Raw genomic sequence first — 22,608 nt, 5'->3', positions numbered from 1 at the left:
GGATCAAAGGATCTGTGGTTTTCCCTCGAGGCTTTCCCACAGGGCTGTCTCACGTGCCACCGTGGTGTGAATCGATCCTCGGCGTGAAAGATGAGCCTGTGCAGGGCAAAGAGGTTCCTCTGGAATGGACTGAGACATCTGGGGGACTCTTGGAATGGTGGTACGAGCATGGAGTTCCTCTCGCCTTTCCTGTTGAGAGTGCCTCCTCTTGAGATGCGACGGGAACGCCGGGAATTCTTTCCCGTTGAAAGCAGCGAAAGGATCCCACATCTCGAGCTACGATGGGGAAACGGGGCTCCTCTGGATGTGGGCGGGACCATCGTGTTTCCTCTCGAGTGGAGACGGGTATGGCGGTGAACTTCTTGAGTTGCAGCAAGGGTGTGAAAGTCCCTTCCGAAGTTCCAGAGGTTTGGTGTCATTAGTCTCCAGATGCCTCATCGGAAATAGGCCTCATCTCGCCTGGAAGGGAGAACTTCCTGGATTTTCTCGAGTTGCGGCAGGTGTTCTCGAGTTACGACGGGGACCTCTGGGACCCGCCCTGGTGGCCTCAGGAGAGGCCAGTCCCCATGCGAGTTGCTAGGGGTCCTCTCGGGATTCCTCTCCCGTCGATACCGGGGCCAAAAACCTTGTGTGGAGTCAGGGCCGGAACCGAGGATTCCTCTCAGGGGCTGACATGGATCTTTGGGTACTTCTGGAGTCTCCCCAGGGGAGTCAAGCCTCGTCTCCAGTGGGGGCATGCACGTGCGCTTTCCTTCCAGCCTGTGGCAGAAATGTCACGCTTCCCTTCGCTTGGATCAAAGGATCTGTGTTTTTCCCTCGAGGCTTTCCTCGAGGCTTTCCCACAGGGCTGCCCCACGTGCCTCCGTGGTGTGAGTCGATCCTCGGCGTGAAAGATGAGCCAGTGCAGTGCAAAGAGGTTCCTCTGGAATGGACTGAGACATCTGGGGGACTCTTGGAATGGTGGTACGACCATGGAGTTCCTCTCGCCTTTCCTGTTGAGAGTGCCTCCACTTGAGATGCGACGGGAACGCCGGGAATTCTTTCCCGTTGAAAGCAGGGAAAGGATCCCTCATCTCGAGCTACGAGGGGGAAACGGGGCTCCTCTGGATGTTGGCGGGACCATCGTGCTTCCTCTCGAGTGGAGACGGGTATGGCGGTGAACTTCTTGAGTTGCAGCAAGGGTGTGAAAGACCCTTTCGAAGTTCCAGAGTTTAGGTGTCATTAGTCTCCAGACGCCTCATCGGAAATAGGCCTCATCTCGCCTGGAAGGGAGAACTTCCTGGATTTTCTCGAGTTGCGGCAGGAGTTCTCCAGTTACGACGGGGACCTCAGGGACCCGCCCTGGTGGCCTCAGGAGAGGCCAGTCCCCATGCGAGTTGCTCGGGGGCCTCTCGGGATTCCTCTCCCGTCGATACCGGAGCCAAAAACCTTGTGTGGAGTCAGGGCCGGAACCGAGGATTCCTCTCAGGGGCTGACATGGATCTTTGGGTACTTCTGGAGTCTCCACAGGGGAGTCAGGCCTCGTCTCGAGTGGGGGTATGCACGTGCGCTTTCCTTCCAGGCTGTAGCAGCAATGTCACTCTTCCCGTGGCCTGGATCAAAGGATCTGTGGTTTTCCCTCGAGGCTTTCCCTCGAGGCTTTCCCACAGGGCTGTCCCACATGCCACCGTGGTGTGAGTCGATCCTGGCGTGAAAGATGAGCCAGTGCAGGGCAAAGAGGTTCCTCTGGAATGGACTGAGACATCTGGGGGACTCTTGGAATGGTGGTACGACCATGGAGTTCCTCTCGCCTTTCCTGTTGAGAGTGCCTCCTCTGGAGATGCGACGGGAACGCCGGGAATTCTTTCCCGTTGAAAGCAGGGAAAGGATCCCTCATCTCGAGCTACGAGGGGGAAACGGGGCTCCTCTGGATGTGGGCGGGATCATCGTGCTTCCTCTCGAGTGGAGACGGGTATGGCGGTGAACTTCTTGAGTCGCAGCAAGGGTGTGAAAGACCCTTTCGAAGTTCCAGATGTTAGGTGTCATTAGTCTCCAGACGCCTCATCGGAAATAGGCCTCATCTCGCCTGGAAGGGAGAACTTCCTGGATTTTCTCGAGTTGCGGCAGGTGATCTCGAGTTACGACGGGGACCTCAGGGACCCGCCCTGGTGGCCTCAGGAGAGGCCAGTCCCCATGCGAGTTGCTAGGGGGCCTCTCGGGATTCCTCTCCCGTCGATACCGGGGCCAAAAACCTTGTGTGGAGTCAGGAGCGGAACCGAGGATTCCTCTCAGGGGCTGACATGGATCTTTGGGTACTTCTGGAGTCTCCCCAGGGGAGTCAGGCCTCGTCTCGAGTGGGGGCATGCACGTGCGCTTTCCTTCCAGGCTGTAGCAGCAATGTAACGCATCCCGTCGCGTGGATCAAAGGATCTGCGGTTTTCCCTCGAGGCTTTCCCATAGGGCTGTCCCATGTGCCACCGTGGTGTGAGTCGATCCTAGGCGTGAAAGATGAGCCAGTGCAGGGCAAAGAGGTTCCTCTGGAATGGACTGAGACATCTGGGGGACTCTTGGAATGGTGGTACGACCATGGAGTTCCTCTCGCCTTTCCTGTTGAGAGTGCCTCCTCTTGAGATGCGACGGGAACGCCGGGAATTCTTTCCCGTTGAAAGCAGGGAAAGGATCCCTCATCTCGAGCTACGAGGGGGAAACGGGGCTCCTCTGGATGTGGGCGGGACCATCGTGCTTCCTCTCGAGTCGAGACGGGTATGGCGGTGAACTTCTTGAGTTGCAGCAAGGGTGTGAAAGACCCTTTCGAAGTTCCAGAGGTTAGGTGTCATTAGTCTCCAGAAGCCTCATCGGAAATAGGCCTCATCTCGCCTGGAAGGGAGAACTTCCTGGATTTTCTCTAGTTGAGGCAGGTGTTCTCGAGTTACGACTGGGACCTCAGGGACCCGCCCTGGTGGCCTCAGGAGAGGCCAGTCCCCATGCGAGTTGCTAGGGGGCCTCTCGGGATTCCTCTCCCGTCGATACCGGGGCCAAAAACATTGTGTGGAGTCAGGGCCGGAACCGAGGATTCCTCTCAGGGGCTGACATGGATCTTTGGGTACTTCTGGAGTCTCCACAGGGGAGTCAGGCCTCGTCTCGAGTGGGGGCATGCACGTGCGCTTTCCTTTCAGGCTGTAGCAGCAATGTCACGCTTCCCTTCGCGTGGATCAAAGGATCTGTGGTTTTCCCTCGAGGCTTTCCCTCGAGGCTTTCCCACAGGGCTGTCCCACGTGCCACCGTGGTGTGAGTCGATCCTGGCGTGAAAGATGAGCCAGTGCAGGGCACAGCGGTTCCGCTGGAATGGACTGAGACATCTGGGGGACTCTTGGAATGGTGGTACGACCATGGAGTTCCTCTCGCCTTTCCTGTTGAGAGTGCCTCCTTTTGAGATGCGACGGGAACGCCGGGAATTCTTTCCCGTTGAAAGCAGGGAAAGGATCGCTCATCTCGAGCTACGAGGGGAAAACGGGGTTCCTCTGGATGTGGGCGGGACCATCGTGCTTCCTCTCGAGTGGAGACGGGTATGGCGGTGAACTTCTTGAGTTGCAGCAAGGGTGTGAAAGACCCTTTCGAAGTTCCAGAGGTTAGGTGTCATTAGTCTCCAGACGCCTCATCGGAAATAGGCCTAATCTCGCCAGGAAGGGAGAACTTCCTGGATTTTCTCGAGTTGCGGCAGGTGCTCTCGAGTTACGACGGGGACCTCAGGGACCCGCACTGGTGGCCTCAGGAGAGGCCAGTCCCCATGCGAGTTGCTAGGGGGCCTCTCGGGATTCCTCTCCCGCCGATACCGGGGCCAAAAACCTTGTGTGGAGTCAGGGCCGGAACCGAGGATTCCTCTCAGGGGCTGACATGGATCTTTGGGTACTTCTGGAGTCTCCCCAGGGGAGTCAGGCCTCGTCTCGTGAGGGGGCATGCACGTGCGATTTCCTTCCAGGCTGTAGCAGCAATGTCACGCTTCCCGTCGCGTGGATCAAAGGATCTGTGGTTTTCCCTCGAGGCTTTCCCACAGGGCTGTCCCACGTGCCACCGTGGTGTGAGTCGATCCTCGGCGTGAAAGATGAGCCAGTGCAGGGCAAAGAGGTTCCTCTGGAATGGACTGAGACATCTGGGGGACTCTTGGAATGGTGGTACGACCATGGAGTTCCTCTCGCCTTTCCTGTTGAGAGTGCCTCCTCTTGAGATGCGACGGGAACGCCGGGAATTCTTTCCCGTTGAAAGCAGGGAAAGGATCCCTCATCTCGAGCTACGAGGGGGAAACGGTGCTCCTCTGGATGAGGGCGGGAAAATCGTGCTTCCTCTCGAGTCGAGACGGGTATGGCGGTGAACTTCTTGAGTTGCAGCAAGGGTGAGAAAGACCCTTTCGAAGTTCCAGAGGTTAGGTGTCATTAGTCTCCAGACGCCTCATCGGAAATAGGCCTTATCTCGCCAGGAAGGGAGAACTTCCTGGATTTTCTCGAGTTGCGGCAGCTGTTCTGGAGTTACGACGGGGACCTCAGGGACCCGCACTGGTGGCCTCAGGAGAGGCCAGTCCCCATGCGAGTTGCTAGGGGGCCTCTCGGGATTCCTCTCCCGTCGATACCGGGGCCAAAAACCTTGTGTGGAGTCAGGGCCGGAACCGAGGATTCCTCTCAGGGGCTGACATGGATCTTTGGGTACTTCTGGAGTCTCCACAGGGGAGTCAGGCCTCGTCTCGAGTGGGGGCATGCACGTGCGCTTTCCTTCCAGGCTGTAGCAGCAATGTCACGCTTCCCTTCGCGTGGATCAAAGGATCTGTGGTTTTCCCTCGAGGCTTTCCCTCGAGGCTTTCCCACAGGGCTGTCCCACGTGCCACCGTGGTGTGAGTCGATCCTGGCGTGAAAGATGAGCCAGTACAGGGCACAGAGGTTCCGCTGGAATGGACTGAGTCATCTGGGGGACTCTTGGAATGGTGGTACGACCAGGGAGTTCCTCTCGCCTTTCCTGTTGAGAGTGCCTCCTTTTGAGATGCGACGGGAACACAGCGAATTCTTTCCCGTTGAAAGAAGGGAAAGGATCGCTCATCTCGAGCTACCAGGGGGAAACGGGGCTCCTCTGGATGTGGGCGGGAACATCGTGCTTCCTCTCGAGTGGAGACGGGTATGGCGGTGAACTTCTTGAGTTGCAGCAAGGGTGTGAAAGACCCTTTCGAAGGTCCAGAGGTTAGGTGTCATTAGTCTCCAGACGCCTCATCGGAAATAGGCCTCATCTCGCCTGGAAGGGAGAACTTACTGGATTTTCTCGAGTTGCGGCAGGTGTTCTCGAGTTACGACGGGGACCTCAGGGACCCGCCCTGGTGGCCTCAGGAGAGGCCAGTCCCCATGCGAGTTGCTAGGGGGCCTCACGGGATTCCTCTCCCGTCGATACCGGGGCCAAAAACCTTGTGTGGAGTCAGGGCCGGAACCGAGGATTCCTCTCAGGGGCTGACATGGATCTTTGGGTACTTCTGGAGTCTCCCCAGGGGAGTCAGGCCTCGTCTCCAGTGGGGGCATGCACGTGCGCTTTCCTTCCAGGCTGTGGCAGAAATGTCACGCTTCCCGTCGCGTGGATCAAAGGATATGTGGTGTTCCCTCGAGGCTTTCCTCGAGGCTTTCCCACAGGGCTGTCCCACGTGCCACCGTGGTGTGAGTCGATCCTGGCGTGAAAGATGAGCCAGTGCAGGGCAAAGAGGTTCCTCTGGAATGGACTGAGACATCTGGGGGACTCTTGGAATGGTGGTACGACCATGGAGTTCCTCTTGCCTTTCCTGTTGAGAGTGCCTCCTCTTGAGATGCGACGGGAACGCCGGGAATTCTTTCCCGTTGAAAGCAGGGAAAGGATCCCTCATCTCGAGCTACGAGGGGGAAACGGGGCTCCTCTGGATGTGGGCGGGACCATCGTGCTTCCTCTCGAGTGGAGACGGGTATGGCGGTGAACTTCTTGAGTTACAGCAAGGGTGTGAAAGACCCTTTCGAAGTTCCAGAGGTTAGGTGTCATTAGTCTCCAGACACCTCATCGGAAATAGGCCTAATCTCGCCAGGAAGGGAGAACTTCCTGGATTTTCTCGAGTTGCGGCAGGTGCTCTCGAGTTACGACGGGGACCACAGGGACCCGCACTGGTGGCCTCAGGAGAGGCCAGTCCCCATGCGAGTTGCTAGGGGGCCTCTCGGGATTCCTCTCCCGTCGATACCGGGGCCAAAAACCTTGTGTGGAGTCAGGGACGGAACCGAGGATTCCTCTCAGGGGCTGACATGGATCTTTGGGTACTTCTGGAGTCTCCCCAGGGGAGTCAGGCCTCGTCTCGAGTGGGGGCATGCACGTGCGCTTTCCTTCCAGGCTGTAGCAGCAATGTCACGCTTCCCGTCGCGTGGATCAAAGGATCTGTGGTTTTCCCTCGAGGCTTTCCCACAGGGCTGTCCCACGTGCCACCGTGGTGTGAGTCGATCCTCGGCGTGAAAGATGAGCCAGTGCAGGGCAAAGAGGTTCCTCTGGAATGGACTGAGACATCTGGGGGACTCTTGGAATGGTGGTACGACCATGGAGTTCCTCTCGCCTTTCCTGTTGAGAGTGCCTCCTCTTGAGATGCGACGGGAACGCCGGGAATTCTTTCCCGTTGAAAGCAGGGAAAGGATCCCTCATCTCGAGCTACGAGGGGGAAACGGGGCTCCTCTGGATGTGGGCGGGACCATCGTGCTTCCTCTCGAGTCGAGACGGGTATGGCGGTGAACTTCTTGAGTTGCAGCAAGGGTGTGAAAGACCCTTTCGAAGTTCCAGAGGTTAGGTGTCATTAGTCTCCAGAAGCCTCATCGGAAATAGGCCTCATCTCGCCTGGAAGGGAGAACTTCCTGGATTTTCTCTAGTTGAGGCAGGTGTTCTCGAGTTACGACTGGGACCTCAGGGACCCGCCCTGGTGGCCTCAGGAGAGGCCAGTCCCCATGCGAGTTGCTAGGGGGCCTCTCGGGATTCCTCTCCCGTCGATACCGGGGCCAAAAACATTGTGTGGAGTCAGGGCCGGAACCGAGGATTCCTCTCAGGGGCTGACATGGATCTTTGGGTACTTCTGGAGTCTCCACAGGGGAGTCAGGCCTCGTCTCGAGTGGGGGCATGCACGTGCGCTTTCCTTTCAGGCTGTAGCAGCAATGTCACGCTTCCCTTCGCGTGGATCAAAGGATCTGTGGTTTTCCCTCGAGGCTTTCCCTCGAGGCTTTCCCACAGGGCTGTCCCACGTGCCACCGTGGTGTGAGTCGATCCTGGCGTGAAAGATGAGCCAGTGCAGGGCACAGCGGTTCCGCTGGAATGGACTGAGACATCTGGGGGACTCTTGGAATGGTGGTACGACCATGGAGTTCCTCTCGCCTTTCCTGTTGAGAGTGCCTCCTTTTGAGATGCGACGGGAACGCCGGGAATTCTTTCCCGTTGAAAGCAGGGAAAGGATCGCTCATCTCGAGCTACGAGGGGAAAACGGGGTTCCTCTGGATGTGGGCGGGACCATCGTGCTTCCTCTCGAGTGGAGACGGGTATGGCGGTGAACTTCTTGAGTTGCAGCAAGGGTGTGAAAGACCCTTTCGAAGTTCCAGAGGTTAGGTGTCATTAGTCTCCAGACGCCTCATCGGAAATAGGCCTAATCTCGCCAGGAAGGGAGAACTTCCTGGATTTTCTCGAGTTGCGGCAGGTGCTCTCGAGTTACGACGGGGACCTCAGGGACCCGCACTGGTGGCCTCAGGAGAGGCCAGTCCCCATGCGAGTTGCTAGGGGGCCTCTCGGGATTCCTCTCCCGTCGATACCGGGGCCAAAAACCTTGTGTGGAGTCAGGGCCGGAACCGAGGATTCCTCTCAGGGGCTGACATGGATCTTTGGGTACTTCTGGAGTCTCCCCAGGGGAGTCAGGCCTCGTCTCGTGAGGGGGCATGCACGTGCGATTTCCTTCCAGGCTGTAGCAGCAATGTCACGCTTCCCGTCGCGTGGATCAAAGGATCTGTGGTTTTCCCTCGAGGCTTTCCCACAGGGCTGTCCCACGTGCCACCGTGGTGTGAGTCGATCCTCGGCGTGAAAGATGAGCCAGTGCAGGGCAAAGAGGTTCCTCTGGAATGGACTGAGACATCTGGGGGACTCTTGGAATGGTGGTACGACCATGGAGTTCCTCTCGCCTTTCCTGTTGAGAGTGCCTCCTCTTGAGATGCGACGGGAACGCCGGGAATTCTTTCCCGTTGAAAGCAGGGAAAGGATCCCTCATCTAGAGCTACGAGGGGGAAACGGTGCTCCTCTGGATGAGGGCGGGAAAATCGTGCTTCCTCTCGAGTCGAGACGGGTATGGCGGTGAACTTCTTGAGTTGCAGCAAGGGTGAGAAAGACCCTTTCGAAGTTCCAGAGGTTAGGTGTCATTAGTCTCCAGACGCCTCATCGGAAATAGGCCTAATCTCGCCAGGAAGGGAGAACTTCCTGGATTTTCTCGAGTTGCGGCAGCTGTTCTGGAGTTACGACGGGGACCTCAGGGACCCGCACTGGTGGCCTCAGGAGAGGCCAGTCCCCATGCGAGTTGCTAGGGGGCCTCTCGGGATTCCTCTCCCGTCGATACCGGGGCCAAAAACCTTGTGTGGAGTCAGGGCCGGAACCGAGGATTCCTCTCAGGGGCTGACATGGATCTTTGGGTACTTCTGGAGTCTCCACAGGGGAGTCAGGCCTCGTCTCGAGTGGGGGCATGCACGTGCGCTTTCCTTCCAGGCTGTAGCAGCAATGTCACGCTTCCCTTCGCGTGGATCAAAGGATCTGTGGTTTTCCCTCGAGGCTTTCCCTCGAGGCTTTCCCACAGGGCTGTCCCACGTGCCACCGTGGTGTGAGTCGATCCTGGCGTGAAAGATGAGCCAGTACAGGGCACAGAGGTTCCGCTGGAATGGACTGAGTCATCTGGGGGACTCTTGGAATGGTGGTACGACCAGGGAGTTCCTCTCGCCTTTCCTGTTGAGAGTGCCTCCTTTTGAGATGCGACGGGAACGCCGGGAATTCTTTCCCGTTGAAAGAAGGGAAAGGATCGCTCATCTCGAGCTACCAGGGGGAAACGGGGCTCCTCTGGATGTGGGCGGGAACATCGTGCTTCCTCTCGAGTGGAGACGGGTATGGCGGTGAACTTCTTGAGTTGCAGCAAGGGTGTGAAAGACCCTTTCGAAGGTCCAGAGGTTAGGTGTCATTAGTCTCCAGACGCCTCATCGGAAATAGGCCTCATCTCGCCTGGAAGGGAGAACTTACTGGATTTTCTCGAGTTGCGGCAGGTGTTCTCGAGTTACGACGGGGACCTCAGGGACCCGCCCTGGTGGCCTCAGGAGAGGCCAGTCCCCATGCGAGTTGCTAGGGGGCCTCACGGGATTCCTCTCCCGTCGATACCGGGGCCAAAAACCTTGTGTGGAGTCAGGGCCGGAACCGAGGATTCCTCTCAGGGGCTGACATGGATCTTTGGGTACTTCTGGAGTCTCCCCAGGGGAGTCAGGCCTCGTCTCCAGTGGGGGCATGCACGTGCGCTTTCCTTCCAGGCTGTGGCAGAAATGTCACGCTTCCCGTCGCGTGGATCAAAGGATATGTGGTGTTCCCTCGAGGCTTTCCTCGAGGCTTTCCCACAGGGCTGTCCCACGTGCCACCGTGGTGTGAGTCGATCCTGGCGTGAAAGATGAGCCAGTGCAGGGCAAAGAGGTTCCTCTGGAATGGACTGAGACATCTGGGGGACTCTTGGAATGGTGGTACGACCATGGAGTTCCTCTTGCCTTTCCTGTTGAGAGTGCCTCCTCTTGAGATGCGACGGGAACGCCGGGAATTCTTTCCCGTTGAAAGCAGGGAAAGGATCCCTCATCTCGAGCTACGAGGGGGAAACGGGGCTCCTCTGGATGTGGGCGGGACCATCGTGCTTCCTCTCGAGTGGAGACGGGTATGGCGGTGAACTTCTTGAGTTGCAGCAAGGGTGTGAAAGACCCTTTCGAAGTTCCAGAGGTTAGGTGTCATTAGTCTCCAGACACCTCATCGGAAATAGGCCTAATCTCGCCAGGAAGGGAGAACTTCCTGGATTTTCTCGAGTTGCGGCAGGTGCTCTCGAGTTACGACGGGGACCTCAGGGACCCGCACTGGTGGCCTCAGGAGAGGCCAGTCCCCATGCGAGTTGCTAGGGGGCCTCTCGGGATTCCTCTCCCGTCGATACCGGGGCCAAAAACCTTGTGTGGAGTCAGGGCCGGAACCGAGGATTCCTCTCAGGGGCTGACATGGATCTTTGGGTACTTCTGGAGTCTCCCCAGGGGAGTCAGGCCTCGTCTCGAGTGGGGGCATGCACGTGCGCTTTCCTTCCAGGCTGTAGCAGCAATGTCACGCTTCCCGTCGCGTGGATCAAAGGATCTGTGGTTTTCCCTCGAGGCTTTCCCACAGGGCTGTCCCACGTGCCACCGTGGTGTGAGTCGATCCTCGGCGTGAAAGATGAGCCAGTGCAGGGCAAAGAGGTTCCTCTGGAATGGACTGAGACATCTGGGGGACTCTTGGAATGGTGGTACGACCATGGAGTTCCTCTCGCCTTTCCTGTTGAGAGTGCCTCCTCTTGAGATGCGACGGGAACGCCGGGAATTCTTTCCCGTTGAAAGCAGGGAAAGGATCCCTCATCTCGAGCTACGAGGGGGAAACGGGGCTCCTCTGGATGTGGGCGGGACCATCGTGCTTCCTCTCGAGTCGAGACGGGTATGGCGGTGAACTTCTTGAGTTGCAGCAAGGGTGAGAAAGACCCTTTCGAAGTTCCAGAGGTTAGGTGTCATTAGTCTCCAGACGCCTCATCGGAAATAGGCCTAATCTCGCCAGGAAGGGAGAACTTCCTTGATTTTCTCGAGTTGCGGCAGCTGTTCTGGAGTTACGACGGGGACCTCAGGGACCCGCACTGGTGGCCTCAGGAGAGGCCAGTCCCCATTCGAGTTGCTAGGGGCCTCTCGGGATTCCTCTCCCGTCGATACCGGGGCCAAAAACCTTGTGTGGAGTCAGGGCCGGAACCGAGGATTCCTCTCAGGGGCTGACATGGATCTTTGGGTACTTCTGGAGTCTCCACAGGGGAGTCAGGCCTCGTCTCGTGAGGGGGCATGCACGTGCGATTTCCTTCCAGGCTGTAGCAGCAATGTCACGCTTCCCGTCGCGTGGATCAAAGGATCTGTGGTTTTCCCTCGAGGCTTTCCCACAGGGCTGTCCCACGTGCCACCGTGGTGTGAGTCGATCCTCGGCGTGAAAGATGAGCCAGTGCAGGGCAAAGAGGTTCCTCTGGAATGGACTGAGACATCTGGGGGACTCTTGGAATGGTGGTACGACCATGGAGTTCCTCTCGCCTTTCCTGTTGAGAGTGCCTCCTCTTGAGATGCGACGGGAACGCCGGGAATTCTTTCCCGTTGAAAGCAGGGAAAGGATCCCTCATCTCGAGCTACGAGGGGGAAACGGTGCTCCTCTGGATGAGGGCGGGAAAATCGTGCTTCCTCTCGAGTCGAGACGGGTATGGCGGTGAACTTCTTGAGTTGCAGCAAGGGTGTGAAAAACCCTTTCGAAGTTCCAGAGGTTAGGTGTCATTAGTCTCCAGACACCTCATCGGAAATAGGCCTAATCTCGCCAGGAAGGGAGAACTTCCTGGATTTTCTCGAGTTGCGGCAGGTGCTCTCGAGTTACGACGGGGACCTCAGGGACCCGCACTGGTGGCCTCAGGAGAGGCCAGTCCCCATGCGAGTTGCTAGGGGGCCTCTCGGGATTCCTCTCCCGTCGATACCGGGGCCAAAAACCTTGTGTGGAGTCAGGGCCGGAACCGAGGATTCCTCTCAGGGGCTGACATGGATCTTTGGGTACTTCTGGAGTCTCCCCAGGGGAGTCAGGCCTCGTCTCGAGTGGGGGCATGCACGTGCGCTTTCCTTCCAGGCTGTAGCAGCAATGTCACGCTTCCCGTCGCGTGGATCAAAGGATCTGTGGTTTTCCCTCGAGGCTTTCCCACAGGGCTGTCCCACGTGCCACCGTGGTGTGAGTCGATCCTCGGCGTGAAAGATGAGCCAGTGCAGGGCAAAGAGGTTCCTCTGGAATGGACTGAGACATCTGGGGGACTCTTGGAATGGTGGTACGACCATGGAGTTCCTCTCGCCTTTCCTGTTGAGAGTGCCTCCTCTTGAGATGCGACGGGAACGCCGGGAATTCTTTCCCGTTGAAAGCAGGGAAAGGATCCCTCATCTCGAGCTACGAGGGGGAAACGGGGCTCCTCTGGATGTGGGCGGGACCATCGTGCTTCCTCTCGAGTCGAGACGGGTATGGCGGTGAACTTCTTGAGTTGCAGCAAGGGTGAGAAAGACCCTTTCGAAGTTCCAGAGGTTAGGTGTCATTAGTCTCCAGACGCCTCATCGGAAATAGGCCTAATCTCGCCAGGAAGGGAGAACTTCCTTGATTTTCTCGAGTTGCGGCAGCTGTTCTGGAGTTACGACGGGGACCTCAGGGACCCGCACTGGTGGCCTCAGGAGAGGCCAGTCCCCATTCGAGTTGCTAGGGGCCTCTCGGGATTCCTCTCCCGTCGATACCGGGGCCAAAAACCTTGTGTGGAGTCAGGGCCGGAACCGAGGATTCCTCTCAGGGGCTGACATGGATCTTTGGGTACTTCTGGAGTCTCCACAGGGGAGTCAGGCCTCGTCTCGTGAGGGGGCATGCACGTGCGATTTCCTTCCAGGCTGTAGCAGCAATGTCACGCTTCCCGTCGCGTGGATTAAAGGATCTGTGGTTTTCCCTCGAGGCTTTCCCACAGGGCTGTCCCACGTGCCACCGTGGTGTGAGTCGATCCTCGGCGTGAAAGATGAGCCAGTGCAGGGCAAAGAGGTTCCTCTGGAATGGACTGAGACATCTGGGGGACTCTTGGAATGGTGGTACGACCATGGAGTTCCTCTCGCCTTTCCTGTTGAGAGTGCCTCCTCTTGAGATGCGACGGGAACGCCGGGAATTCTTTCCCGTTGAAAGCAGGGAAAGGATCCCTCATCTCGAGCTACGAGGGGGAAACGGTGCTCCTCTGGATGAGGGCGGGAAAATCGTGCTTCCTCTCGAGTCGAGACGGGTATGGCGGTGAACTTCTTGAGTTGCAGCAAGGGTGAGAAAGACCCTTTCGAAGTTCCAGAGGTTAGGTGTCATTAGTCTCCAGACGCCTCATCGGAAATAGGCCTAATCTCGCCAGGAAGGGAGAACTTCCTGGATTTTCTCGAGTTGCGGCAGCTGTTCTGGAGTTACGACGGGGACCTCAGGGACCCGCACTGGTGGCCTCAGGAGAGGCCAGTCCCCATGCGAGTTGCTAGGGGGCCTCTCGGGATTCCTCTCCCGTCGATACCGGGGCCAAAAACCTTGTGTGGAGTCAGGGCCGGAACCGAGGATTCCTCTCAGGGGCTGACATGGATCTTTGGGTACTTCTGGAGTCTCCACAGGGGAGTCAGGCCTCGTCTCGAGTGGGGGCATGCACGTGCGCTTTCCTTCCAGGCTGTAGCAGCAATGTCACGCTTCCCTTCGCGTGGATCAAAGGATCTGTGGTTTTCCCTCGAGGCTTTCCCTCGAGGCTTTCCCACAGGGCTGTCCCACGTGCCACCGTGGTGTGAGTCGATCCTGGCGTGAAAGATGAGCCAGTACAGGGCACAGAGGTTCCGCTGGAATGGACTGAGTCATCTGGGGGACTCTTGGAATGGTGGTACGACCAGGGAGTTCCTCTCGCCTTTCCTGTTGAGAGTGCCTCCTTTTGAGATGCGACGGGAACGCCGGGAATTCTTTCCCGTTGAAAGAAGGGAAAGGATCGCTCATCTCGAGCTACCAGGGGGAAACGGGGCTCCTCTGGATGTGGGCGGGAACATCGTGCTTCCTCTCGAGTGGAGACGGGTATGGCGGTGAACTTCTTGAGTTGCAGCAAGGGTGTGAAAGACCCTTTCGAAGGTCCAGAGGTTAGGTGTCATTAGTCTCCAGACGCCTCATCGGAAATAGGCCTCATCTCGCCTGGAAGGGAGAACTTACTGGATTTTCTCGAGTTGCGGCAGGTGTTCTCGAGTTACGACGGGGACCTCAGGGACCCGCCCTGGTGGCCTCAGGAGAGGCCAGTCCCCATGCGAGTTGCTAGGGGGCCTCACGGGATTCCTCTCCCGTCGATACCGGGGCCAAAAACCTTGTGTGGAGTCAGGGCCGGAACCGAGGATTCCTCTCAGGGGCTGACATGGATCTTTGGGTACTTCTGGAGTCTCCCCAGGGGAGTCAGGCCTCGTCTCCAGTGGGGGCATGCACGTGCGCTTTCCTTCCAGGCTGTGGCAGAAATGTCACGCTTCCCGTCGCGTGGATCAAAGGATATGTGGTGTTCCCTCGAGGCTTTCCTCGAGGCTTTCCCACAGGGCTGTCCCACGTGCCACCGTGGTGTGAGTCGATCCTGGCGTGAAAGATGAGCCAGTGCAGGGCAAAGAGGTTCCTCTGGAATGGACTGAGACATCTGGGGGACTCTTGGAATGGTGGTACGACCATGGAGTTCCTCTTGCCTTTCCTGTTGAGAGTGCCTCCTCTTGAGATGCGACGGGAACGCCGGGAATTCTTTCCCGTTGAAAGCAGGGAAAGGATCCCTCATCTCGAGCTACGAGGGGGAAACGGGGCTCCTCTGGATGTGGGCGGGACCATCGTGCTTCCTCTCGAGTGGAGACGGGTATGGCGGTGAACTTCTTGAGTTGCAGCAAGGGTGTGAAAGACCCTTTCGAAGTTCCAGAGGTTAGGTGTCATTAGTCTCCAGACACCTCATCGGAAATAGGCCTAATCTCGCCAGGAAGGGAGAACTTCCTGGATTTTCTCGAGTTGCGGCAGGTGCTCTCGAGTTACGACGGGGACCTCAGGGACCCGCACTGGTGGCCTCAGGAGAGGCCAGTCCCCATGCGAGTTGCTAGGGGGCCTCTCGGGATTCCTCTCCCGTCGATACCGGGGCCAAAAACCTTGTGTGGAGTCAGGGCCGGAACCGAGGATTCCTCTCAGGGGCTGACATGGATCTTTGGGTACTTCTGGAGTCTCCCCAGGGGAGTCAGGCCTCGTCTCGAGTGGGGGCATGCACGTGCGCTTTCCTTCCAGGCTGTAGCAGCAATGTCACGCTTCCCGTCGCGTGGATCAAAGGATCTGTGGTTTTCCCTCGAGGCTTTCCCACAGGGCTGTCCCACGTGCCACCGTGGTGTGAGTCGATCCTCGGCGTGAAAGATGAGCCAGTGCAGGGCAAAGAGGTTCCTCTGGAATGGACTGAGACATCTGGGGGACTCTTGGAATGGTGGTACGACCATGGAGTTCCTCTCGCCTTTCCTGTTGAGAGTGCCTCCTCTTGAGATGCGACGGGAACGCCGGGAATTCTTTCCCGTTGAAAGCAGGGAAAGGATCCCTCATCTCGAGCTACGAGGGGGAAACGGGGCTCCTCTGGATGTGGGCGGGACCATCGTGCTTCCTCTCGAGTCGAGACGGGTATGGCGGTGAACTTCTTGAGTTGCAGCAAGGGTGAGAAAGACCCTTTCGAAGTTCCAGAGGTTAGGTGTCATTAGTCTCCAGACGCCTCATCGGAAATAGGCCTAATCTCGCCAGGAAGGGAGAACTTCCTTGATTTTCTCGAGTTGCGGCAGCTGTTCTGGAGTTACGACGGGGACCTCAGGGACCCGCACTGGTGGCCTCAGGAGAGGCCAGTCCCCATTCGAGTTGCTAGGGGCCTCTCGGGATTCCTCTCCCGTCGATACCGGGGCCAAAAACCTTGTGTGGAGTCAGGGCCGGAACCGAGGATTCCTCTCAGGGGCTGACATGGATCTTTGGGTACTTCTGGAGTCTCCACAGGGGAGTCAGGCCTCGTCTCGTGAGGGGGCATGCACGTGCGATTTCCTTCCAGGCTGTAGCAGCAATGTCACGCTTCCCGTCGCGTGGATCAAAGGATCTGTGGTTTTCCCTCGAGGCTTTCCCACAGGGCTGTCCCACGTGCCACCGTGGTGTGAGTCGATCCTCGGCGTGAAAGATGAGCCAGTGCAGGGCAAAGAGGTTCCTCTGGAATGGACTGAGACATCTGGGGGACTCTTGGAATGGTGGTACGACCATGGAGTTCCTCTCGCCTTTCCTGTTGAGAGTGCCTCCTCTTGAGATGCGACGGGAACGCCGGGAATTCTTTCCCGTTGAAAGCAGGGAAAGGATCCCTCATCTCGAGCTACGAGGGGGAAACGGTGCTCCTCTGGATGAGGGCGGGAAAATCGTGCTTCCTCTCGAGTCGAGACGGGTATGGCGGTGAACTTCTTGAGTTGCAGCAAGGGTGTGAAAAACCCTTTCGAAGTTCCAGAGGTTAGGTGTCATTAGTCTCCAGACACCTCATCGGAAATAGGCCTAATCTCGCCAGGAAGGGAGAACTTCCTGGATTTTCTCGAGTTGCGGCAGGTGCTCTCGAGTTACGACGGGGACCTCAGGGACCCGCACTGGTGGCCTCAGGAGAGGCCAGTCCCCATGCGAGTTGCTAGGGGGCCTCTCGGGATTCCTCTCCCGTCGATACCGGGGCCAAAAACCTTGTGTGGAGTCAGGGCCGGAACCGAGGATTCCTCTCAGGGGCTGACATGGATCTTTGGGTACTTCTGGAGTCTCCCCAGGGGAGTCAGGCCTCGTCTCGAGTGGGGGCATGCACGTGCGCTTTCCTTCCAGGCTGTAGCAGCAATGTCACGCTTCCCGTCGCGTGGATCAAAGGATCTGTGGTTTTCCCTCGAGGCTTTCCCACAGGGCTGTCCCACGTGCCACCGTGGTGTGAGTCGATCCTCGGCGTGAAAGATGAGCCAGTGCAGGGCAAAGAGGTTCCTCTGGAATGGACTGAGACATCTGGGGGACTCTTGGAATGGTGGTACGACCATGGAGTTCCTCTCGCCTTTCCTGTTGAGAGTGCCTCCTCTTGAGATGCGACGGGAACGCCGGGAATTCTTTCCCGTTGAAAGCAGGGAAAGGATCCCTCATCTCGAGCTACGAGGGGGAAACGGGGCTCCTCTGGATGTGGGCGGGACCATCGTGCTTCCTCTCGAGTCGAGACGGGTATGGCGGTGAACTTCTTGAGTTGCAGCAAGGGTGAGAAAGACCCTTTCGAAGTTCCAGAGGTTAGGTGTCATTAGTCTCCAGACGCCTCATCGGAAATAGGCCTAATCTCGCCAGGAAGGGAGAACTTCCTTGATTTTCTCGAGTTGCGGCAGCTGTTCTGGAGTTACGACGGGGACCTCAGGGACCCGCACTGGTGGCCTCAGGAGAGGCCAGTCCCCATTCGAGTTGCTAGGGGCCTCTCGGGATTCCTCTCCCGTCGATAACGGGGCCAAAAACCTTGTGTGGAGTCAGGGCCGGAACCGAGGATTCCTCTCAGGGGCTGACATGGATCTTTGGGTACTTCTGGAGTCTCCACAGGGGAGTCAGGCCTCGTCTCGTGAGGGGGCATGCACGTGCGATTTCCTTCCAGGCTGTAGCAGCAATGTCACGCTTCCCGTCGCGTGGATTAAAGGATCTGTGGTTTTCCCTCGAGGCTTTCCCACAGGGCTGTCCCACGTGCCACCGTGGTGTGAGTCGATCCTCGGCGTGAAAGATGAGCCAGTGCAGGGCAAAGAGGTTCCTCTGGAATGGACTGAGACATCTGGGGGACTCTTGGAATGGTGGTACGACCATGGAGTTCCTCTCGCCTTTCCTGTTGAGAGTGCCTCCTCTTGAGATGCGACGGGAACGCCGGGAATTCTTTCCCGTTGAAAGCAGGGAAAGGATCCCTCATCTCGAGCTACGAGGGGGAAACGGTGCTCCTCTGGATGAGGGCGGGAAAATCGTGCTTCCTCTCGAGTCGAGACGGGTATGGCGGTGAACTTCTTGAGTTGCAGCAAGGGTGAGAAAGACCCTTTCGAAGTTCCAGAGGTTAGGTGTCATTAGTCTCCAGACGCCTCATCGGAAATAGGCCTAATCTCGCCAGGAAGGGAGAACTTCCTGGATTTTCTCGAGTTGCGGCAGCTGTTCTGGAGTTACGACGGGGACCTCAGGGACCCGCACTGGTGGCCTCAGGAGAGGCCAGTCCCCATGCGAGTTGCTAGGGGGCCTCTCGGGATTCCTCTCCCGTCGATACCGGGGCCAAAAACCTTGTGTGGAGTCAGGGCCGGAACCGAGGATTCCTCTCAGGGGCTGACATGGATCTTTGGGTACTTCTGGAGTCTCCACAGGGGAGTCAGGCCTCGTCTCGAGTGGGGGCATGCACGTGCGCTTTCCTTCCAGGCTGTAGCAGCAATGTCACGCTTCCCTTCGCGTGGATCAAAGGATCTGTGGTTTTCCCTCGAGGCTTTCCCTCGAGGCTTTCCCACAGGGCTGTCCCACGTGCCACCGTGGTGTGAGTCGATCCTGGCGTGAAAGATGAGCCAGTACAGGGCACAGAGGTTCCGCTGGAATGGACTGAGTCATCTGGGGGACTCTTGGAATGGTGGTACGACCAGGGAGTTCCTCTCGCCTTTCCTGTTGAGAGTGCCTCCTTTTGAGATGCGACGGGAACACAGCGAATTCTTTCCCGTTGAAAGCAGGGAAAGGATCGCTCATCTCGAGCTACCAGGGGGAAACGGGGCTCCTCTGGATGTGGGCGGGAACATCGTGCTTCCTCTCGAGTGGAGACGGGTATGGCGGTGAACTTCTTGAGTTGCAGCAAGGGTGTGAAAGACCCTTTCGAAGGTCCAGAGGTTAGGTGTCATTAGTCTCCAGACGCCTCTTCGGAAATAGGCCTCATCTCGCCTGGAAGGGAGAACTTACTGGATTTTCTCGAGTTGCGGCAGGTGTTCTCGAGTTACGACGGGGACCTCAGGGACCCGCCCTGGTGGCCTCAGGAGAGGCCAGTCCCCATGCGAGTTGCTAGGGGGCCTCACGGGATTCCTCTCCCGTCGATACCGGGGCCAAAAACCTTGTGTGGAGTCAGGGCCGGAACCGAGGATTCCTCTCAGGGGCTGACATGGATCTTTGGGTACTTCTGGAGTCTCCCCAGGGGAGTCAGGCCTCGTCTCCAGTGGGGGCATGCACGTGCGCTTTCCTTCCAGGCTGTGGCAGAAATGTCACGCTTCCCGTCGCGTGGATCAAAGGATATGTGGTGTTCCCTCGAGGCTTTCCTCGAGGCTTTCCCACAGGGCTGTCCCACGTGCCACCGTGGTGTGAGTCGATCCTGGCGTGAAAGATGAGCCAGTGCAGGGCAAAGAGGTTCCTCTGGAATGGACTGAGACATCTGGGGGACTCTTGGAATGGTGGTACGACCATGGAGTTCCTCTCGCCTTTCCTGTTGAGAGTGCCTCCTCTTGAGATGCGACGGGAACGCCGGGAATTCTTTCCCGTTGAAAGCAGGGAAAGGATCCCTCATCTCGAGCTACGAGGGGGAAACGGGGCTCCTCTGGATGTGGGCGGGACCATCGTGCTTCCTCTCGAGTGGAGACGGGTATGGCGGTGAACTTCTTGAGTTGCAGCAAGGGTGTGAAAGACCCTTTCGAAGTTCCAGAGGTTAGGTGTCATTAGTCTCCAGACACCTCATCGGAAATAGGCCTAATCTCGCCAGGAAGGGAGAACTTCCTGGATTTTCTCGAGTTGCGGCAGGTGCTCTCGAGTTACGACGGGGACCTCAGGGACCCGCACTGGTGGCCTCAGGAGAGGCCAGTCCCCATGCGAGTTGCTAGGGGGCCTCTCGGGATTCCTCTCCCGTCGATACCGGGGCCAAAAACCTTGTGTGGAGTCAGGGCCGGAACCGAGGATTCCTCTCAGGGGCTGACATGGATCTTTGGGTACTTCTGGAGTCTCCCCAGGGGAGTCAGGCCTCGTCTCGAGTGGGGGCATGCACGTGCGCTTTCCTTCCAGGCTGTAGCAGCAATGTCACGCTTCCCGTCGCGTGGATCAAAGGATCTGTGGTTTTCCCTCGAGGCTTTCCCACAGGGCTGTCCCACGTGCCACCGTGGTGTGAGTCGATCCTCGGCGTGAAAGATGAGCCAGTGCAGGGCAAAGAGGTTCCTCTGGAATGGACTGAGACATCTGGGGGACTCTTGGAATGGTGGTACGACCATGGAGTTCCTCTCGCCTTTCCTGTTGAGAGTGCCTCCTCTTGAGATGCGACGGGAACGCCGGGAATTCTTTCCCGTTGAAAGCAGGGAAAGGATCGCTCATCTCGAGCTACGAGGGGGAAACGGGGCTCCTCTGGATGTGGGCGGGACCATCGTGCTTCCTCTCGAGTCGAGACGGGTATGGCGGTGAACTTCTTGAGTTGCAGCAAGGGTGAGAAAGACCCTTTCGAAGTTCCAGAGGTTAGGTGTCATGAGTCTCCAGACGCCTCATCAGAAATAGGCCTAATCTCGCCAGGAAGGGAGAACTTCCTTGATTTTCTCGAGTTGCGGCAGCTGTTCTGGAGTTACGACGGGGACCTCAGGGACCCGCACTGGTGGCCTCAGGAGAGGCCAGTCCCCATTCGAGTTGCTAGGGGCCTCTCGGGATTCCTCTCCCGTCGATACCGGGGCCAAAAACCTTGTGTGGAGTCAGGGCCGGAACCGAGGATTCCTCTCAGGGGATGACATGGATCTTTGGGTACTTCTGGAGTCTCCACAGGGGAGTCAGGCCTCGTCTCGAGTGGGGGCATGCACGTGCGCTTTCCTTCCAGGCTGTAGCAGCAATGTCACGCTTCCCTTCGCGTGGATCAAAGGATCTGTGGTTTTCCCTCGAGGCTTTCCCTCGAGGCTTTCCCACAGGGCTGTCCCACGTGCCACCGTGGTGTCAGTCGATCCTGGCGTGAAAGATGAGCCAGTACAGGGCACAGAGGTTCCGCTGGAATGGACTGAGACATCTGGGGGACTCTTGGAATGGTGGTACGACCAGGGAGTTCCTCTCGCCTTTCCTGTTGAGAGTGCCTCCTTTTGAGATGCGACGGGAACACAGCGAATTCTTTCCCGTTGAAAGCAGGGAAAGGATCGCTCATCTCGAGCTACGAGGGGGAAACGGGGCTCCTCTGGATGTGGGCGGGACCATCGTGCTTCCTCTCGAGTGGAGACGGGTATGGCGGTGAACTTCTTGAGTTGCAGCAAGGGTGTGAAAGACCCTTTCGAAGTTCCAGAGGTTAGGTGTCATTAGTCTCCAAACGCCTCATCGGAAATAGGCCTCATCTCGCCTGGAAGGGAGAACTTCCTGGATTTTCTCGAGTTGCGGCAGGTGTTCTCGAGTTACGACGGGGACCTCAGGGACCCGCCCTGGTGGCCTCAGGAGAGGCCAGTCCCCATGCGAGTTGCTAGGGGGCCTCTCGGGATTCCTCTCCCGTCGATACCGGGGCCAAAAACCTTGTGTGGAGTCAGGGCCGGAACCGAGGATTCCTCTCAGGGGCTGACATGGATCTTTGGGTACTTCTGGAGTCTCCCCAGGGGAGTCAGGCCTCGTCTCCAGTGGGGGCATGCACGTGCGCTTTCCTTCCAGGCTGTGGCAGAAATGTCACGCTTCCCGTCGCGTGGATCAAAGGATATGTGGTTTTCCCTCGAGGCTTTCCTCGAGGCTTTCCCACAGGGCTGTCCCACGTGCCACCGTGGTGTGAGTCGATCCTCGGCGTGAAAGATGAGCCAGTGCAGTGCAAAGAGGTTCCTCTGGAATGGACTGAGACATCTGGGGGACTCTTGGAATGGTGGTACGACCATGGAGTTCCTCTCGCCTTTCCTGTTGAGAGTGCCTCCTCTTGAGATGCGACGGGAACGCCGGGAATTCTTTCTCGTTGAAAGCAGGGAAAGGATACCTCATGTCGAGCTACGAGGGGGAAACGGGGCTCCTCTGGATGTGGGCGGGACCATCGTGCTTCCTCTCGAGTGGAGACGGGTATGGCGGTGAACTTCTTGAGTCGCAGCAAGGGTGTGAAAGACCCTTTCGAAGTTCGAGAGGTTAGGTGTCATTAGTCTCCAGACGCCTCATCGGAAATAGGCCTCATCTCGCCTGGAAGGGAGAACTTCCTGGATTTTCTCGAGTTGCGGCAGCTGTTCTGGAGTTACGACGGGGACCTCAGGGATCCGCCCTGGTGGCCTCAGGAGAGGCCAGTCCCCATGCGAGTTGCTAGGGGACCTCTCGGGATTCCTCTCCCGTCGATACCGGGGCCAAAAACCTTGTGTGGAGTCAGGGCCGGGACCGAGGATTCCTCTCAGGGGCTGACATGGATCTTTGGGTACTTCTGGAGTCTCCACAGGGGAGTCAGGCCTCGTCTCGAGTGGGGGCATGCACGTGCGCTTTCCTTCCAGGCTGTAGCAGCAATGTCACGCTTCCCTTCGCGTGGATCAAAGGATCTGTGGTTTTCCCTCGAGGCTTTCCCACAGGGCTGTCCCACGTGCCACCGTGGTGTGAGTCGATCCTGGCGTGAAAGATGAGCCAGTGCAGGGCACAGAGGTTCCGCTGGAATGGACTGAGACATCTGGGGGACTCTTGGAATGGTGGTACGACCATGGAGTTCCTCTCGCCTTTCCTGTTGAGAGTGCCTCCTCTTGAGATGGGACGGGAACGCCGGGAATTCTTTCCCGTTGAAAGCAGGGAAAGGATCCCTCATCTCGAGCTACGAGGGGGAAACGGGGCTCCTCT

The sequence above is a fragment of the Capricornis sumatraensis genome, chromosome 19, assembly GCF_032405125.1.
Source record: "Capricornis sumatraensis isolate serow.1 chromosome 19, serow.2, whole genome shotgun sequence".
Lineage (NCBI taxonomy): Eukaryota > Metazoa > Chordata > Mammalia > Artiodactyla > Bovidae > Capricornis > Capricornis sumatraensis.
This window is presented reverse-complemented; position numbering follows the sequence as displayed.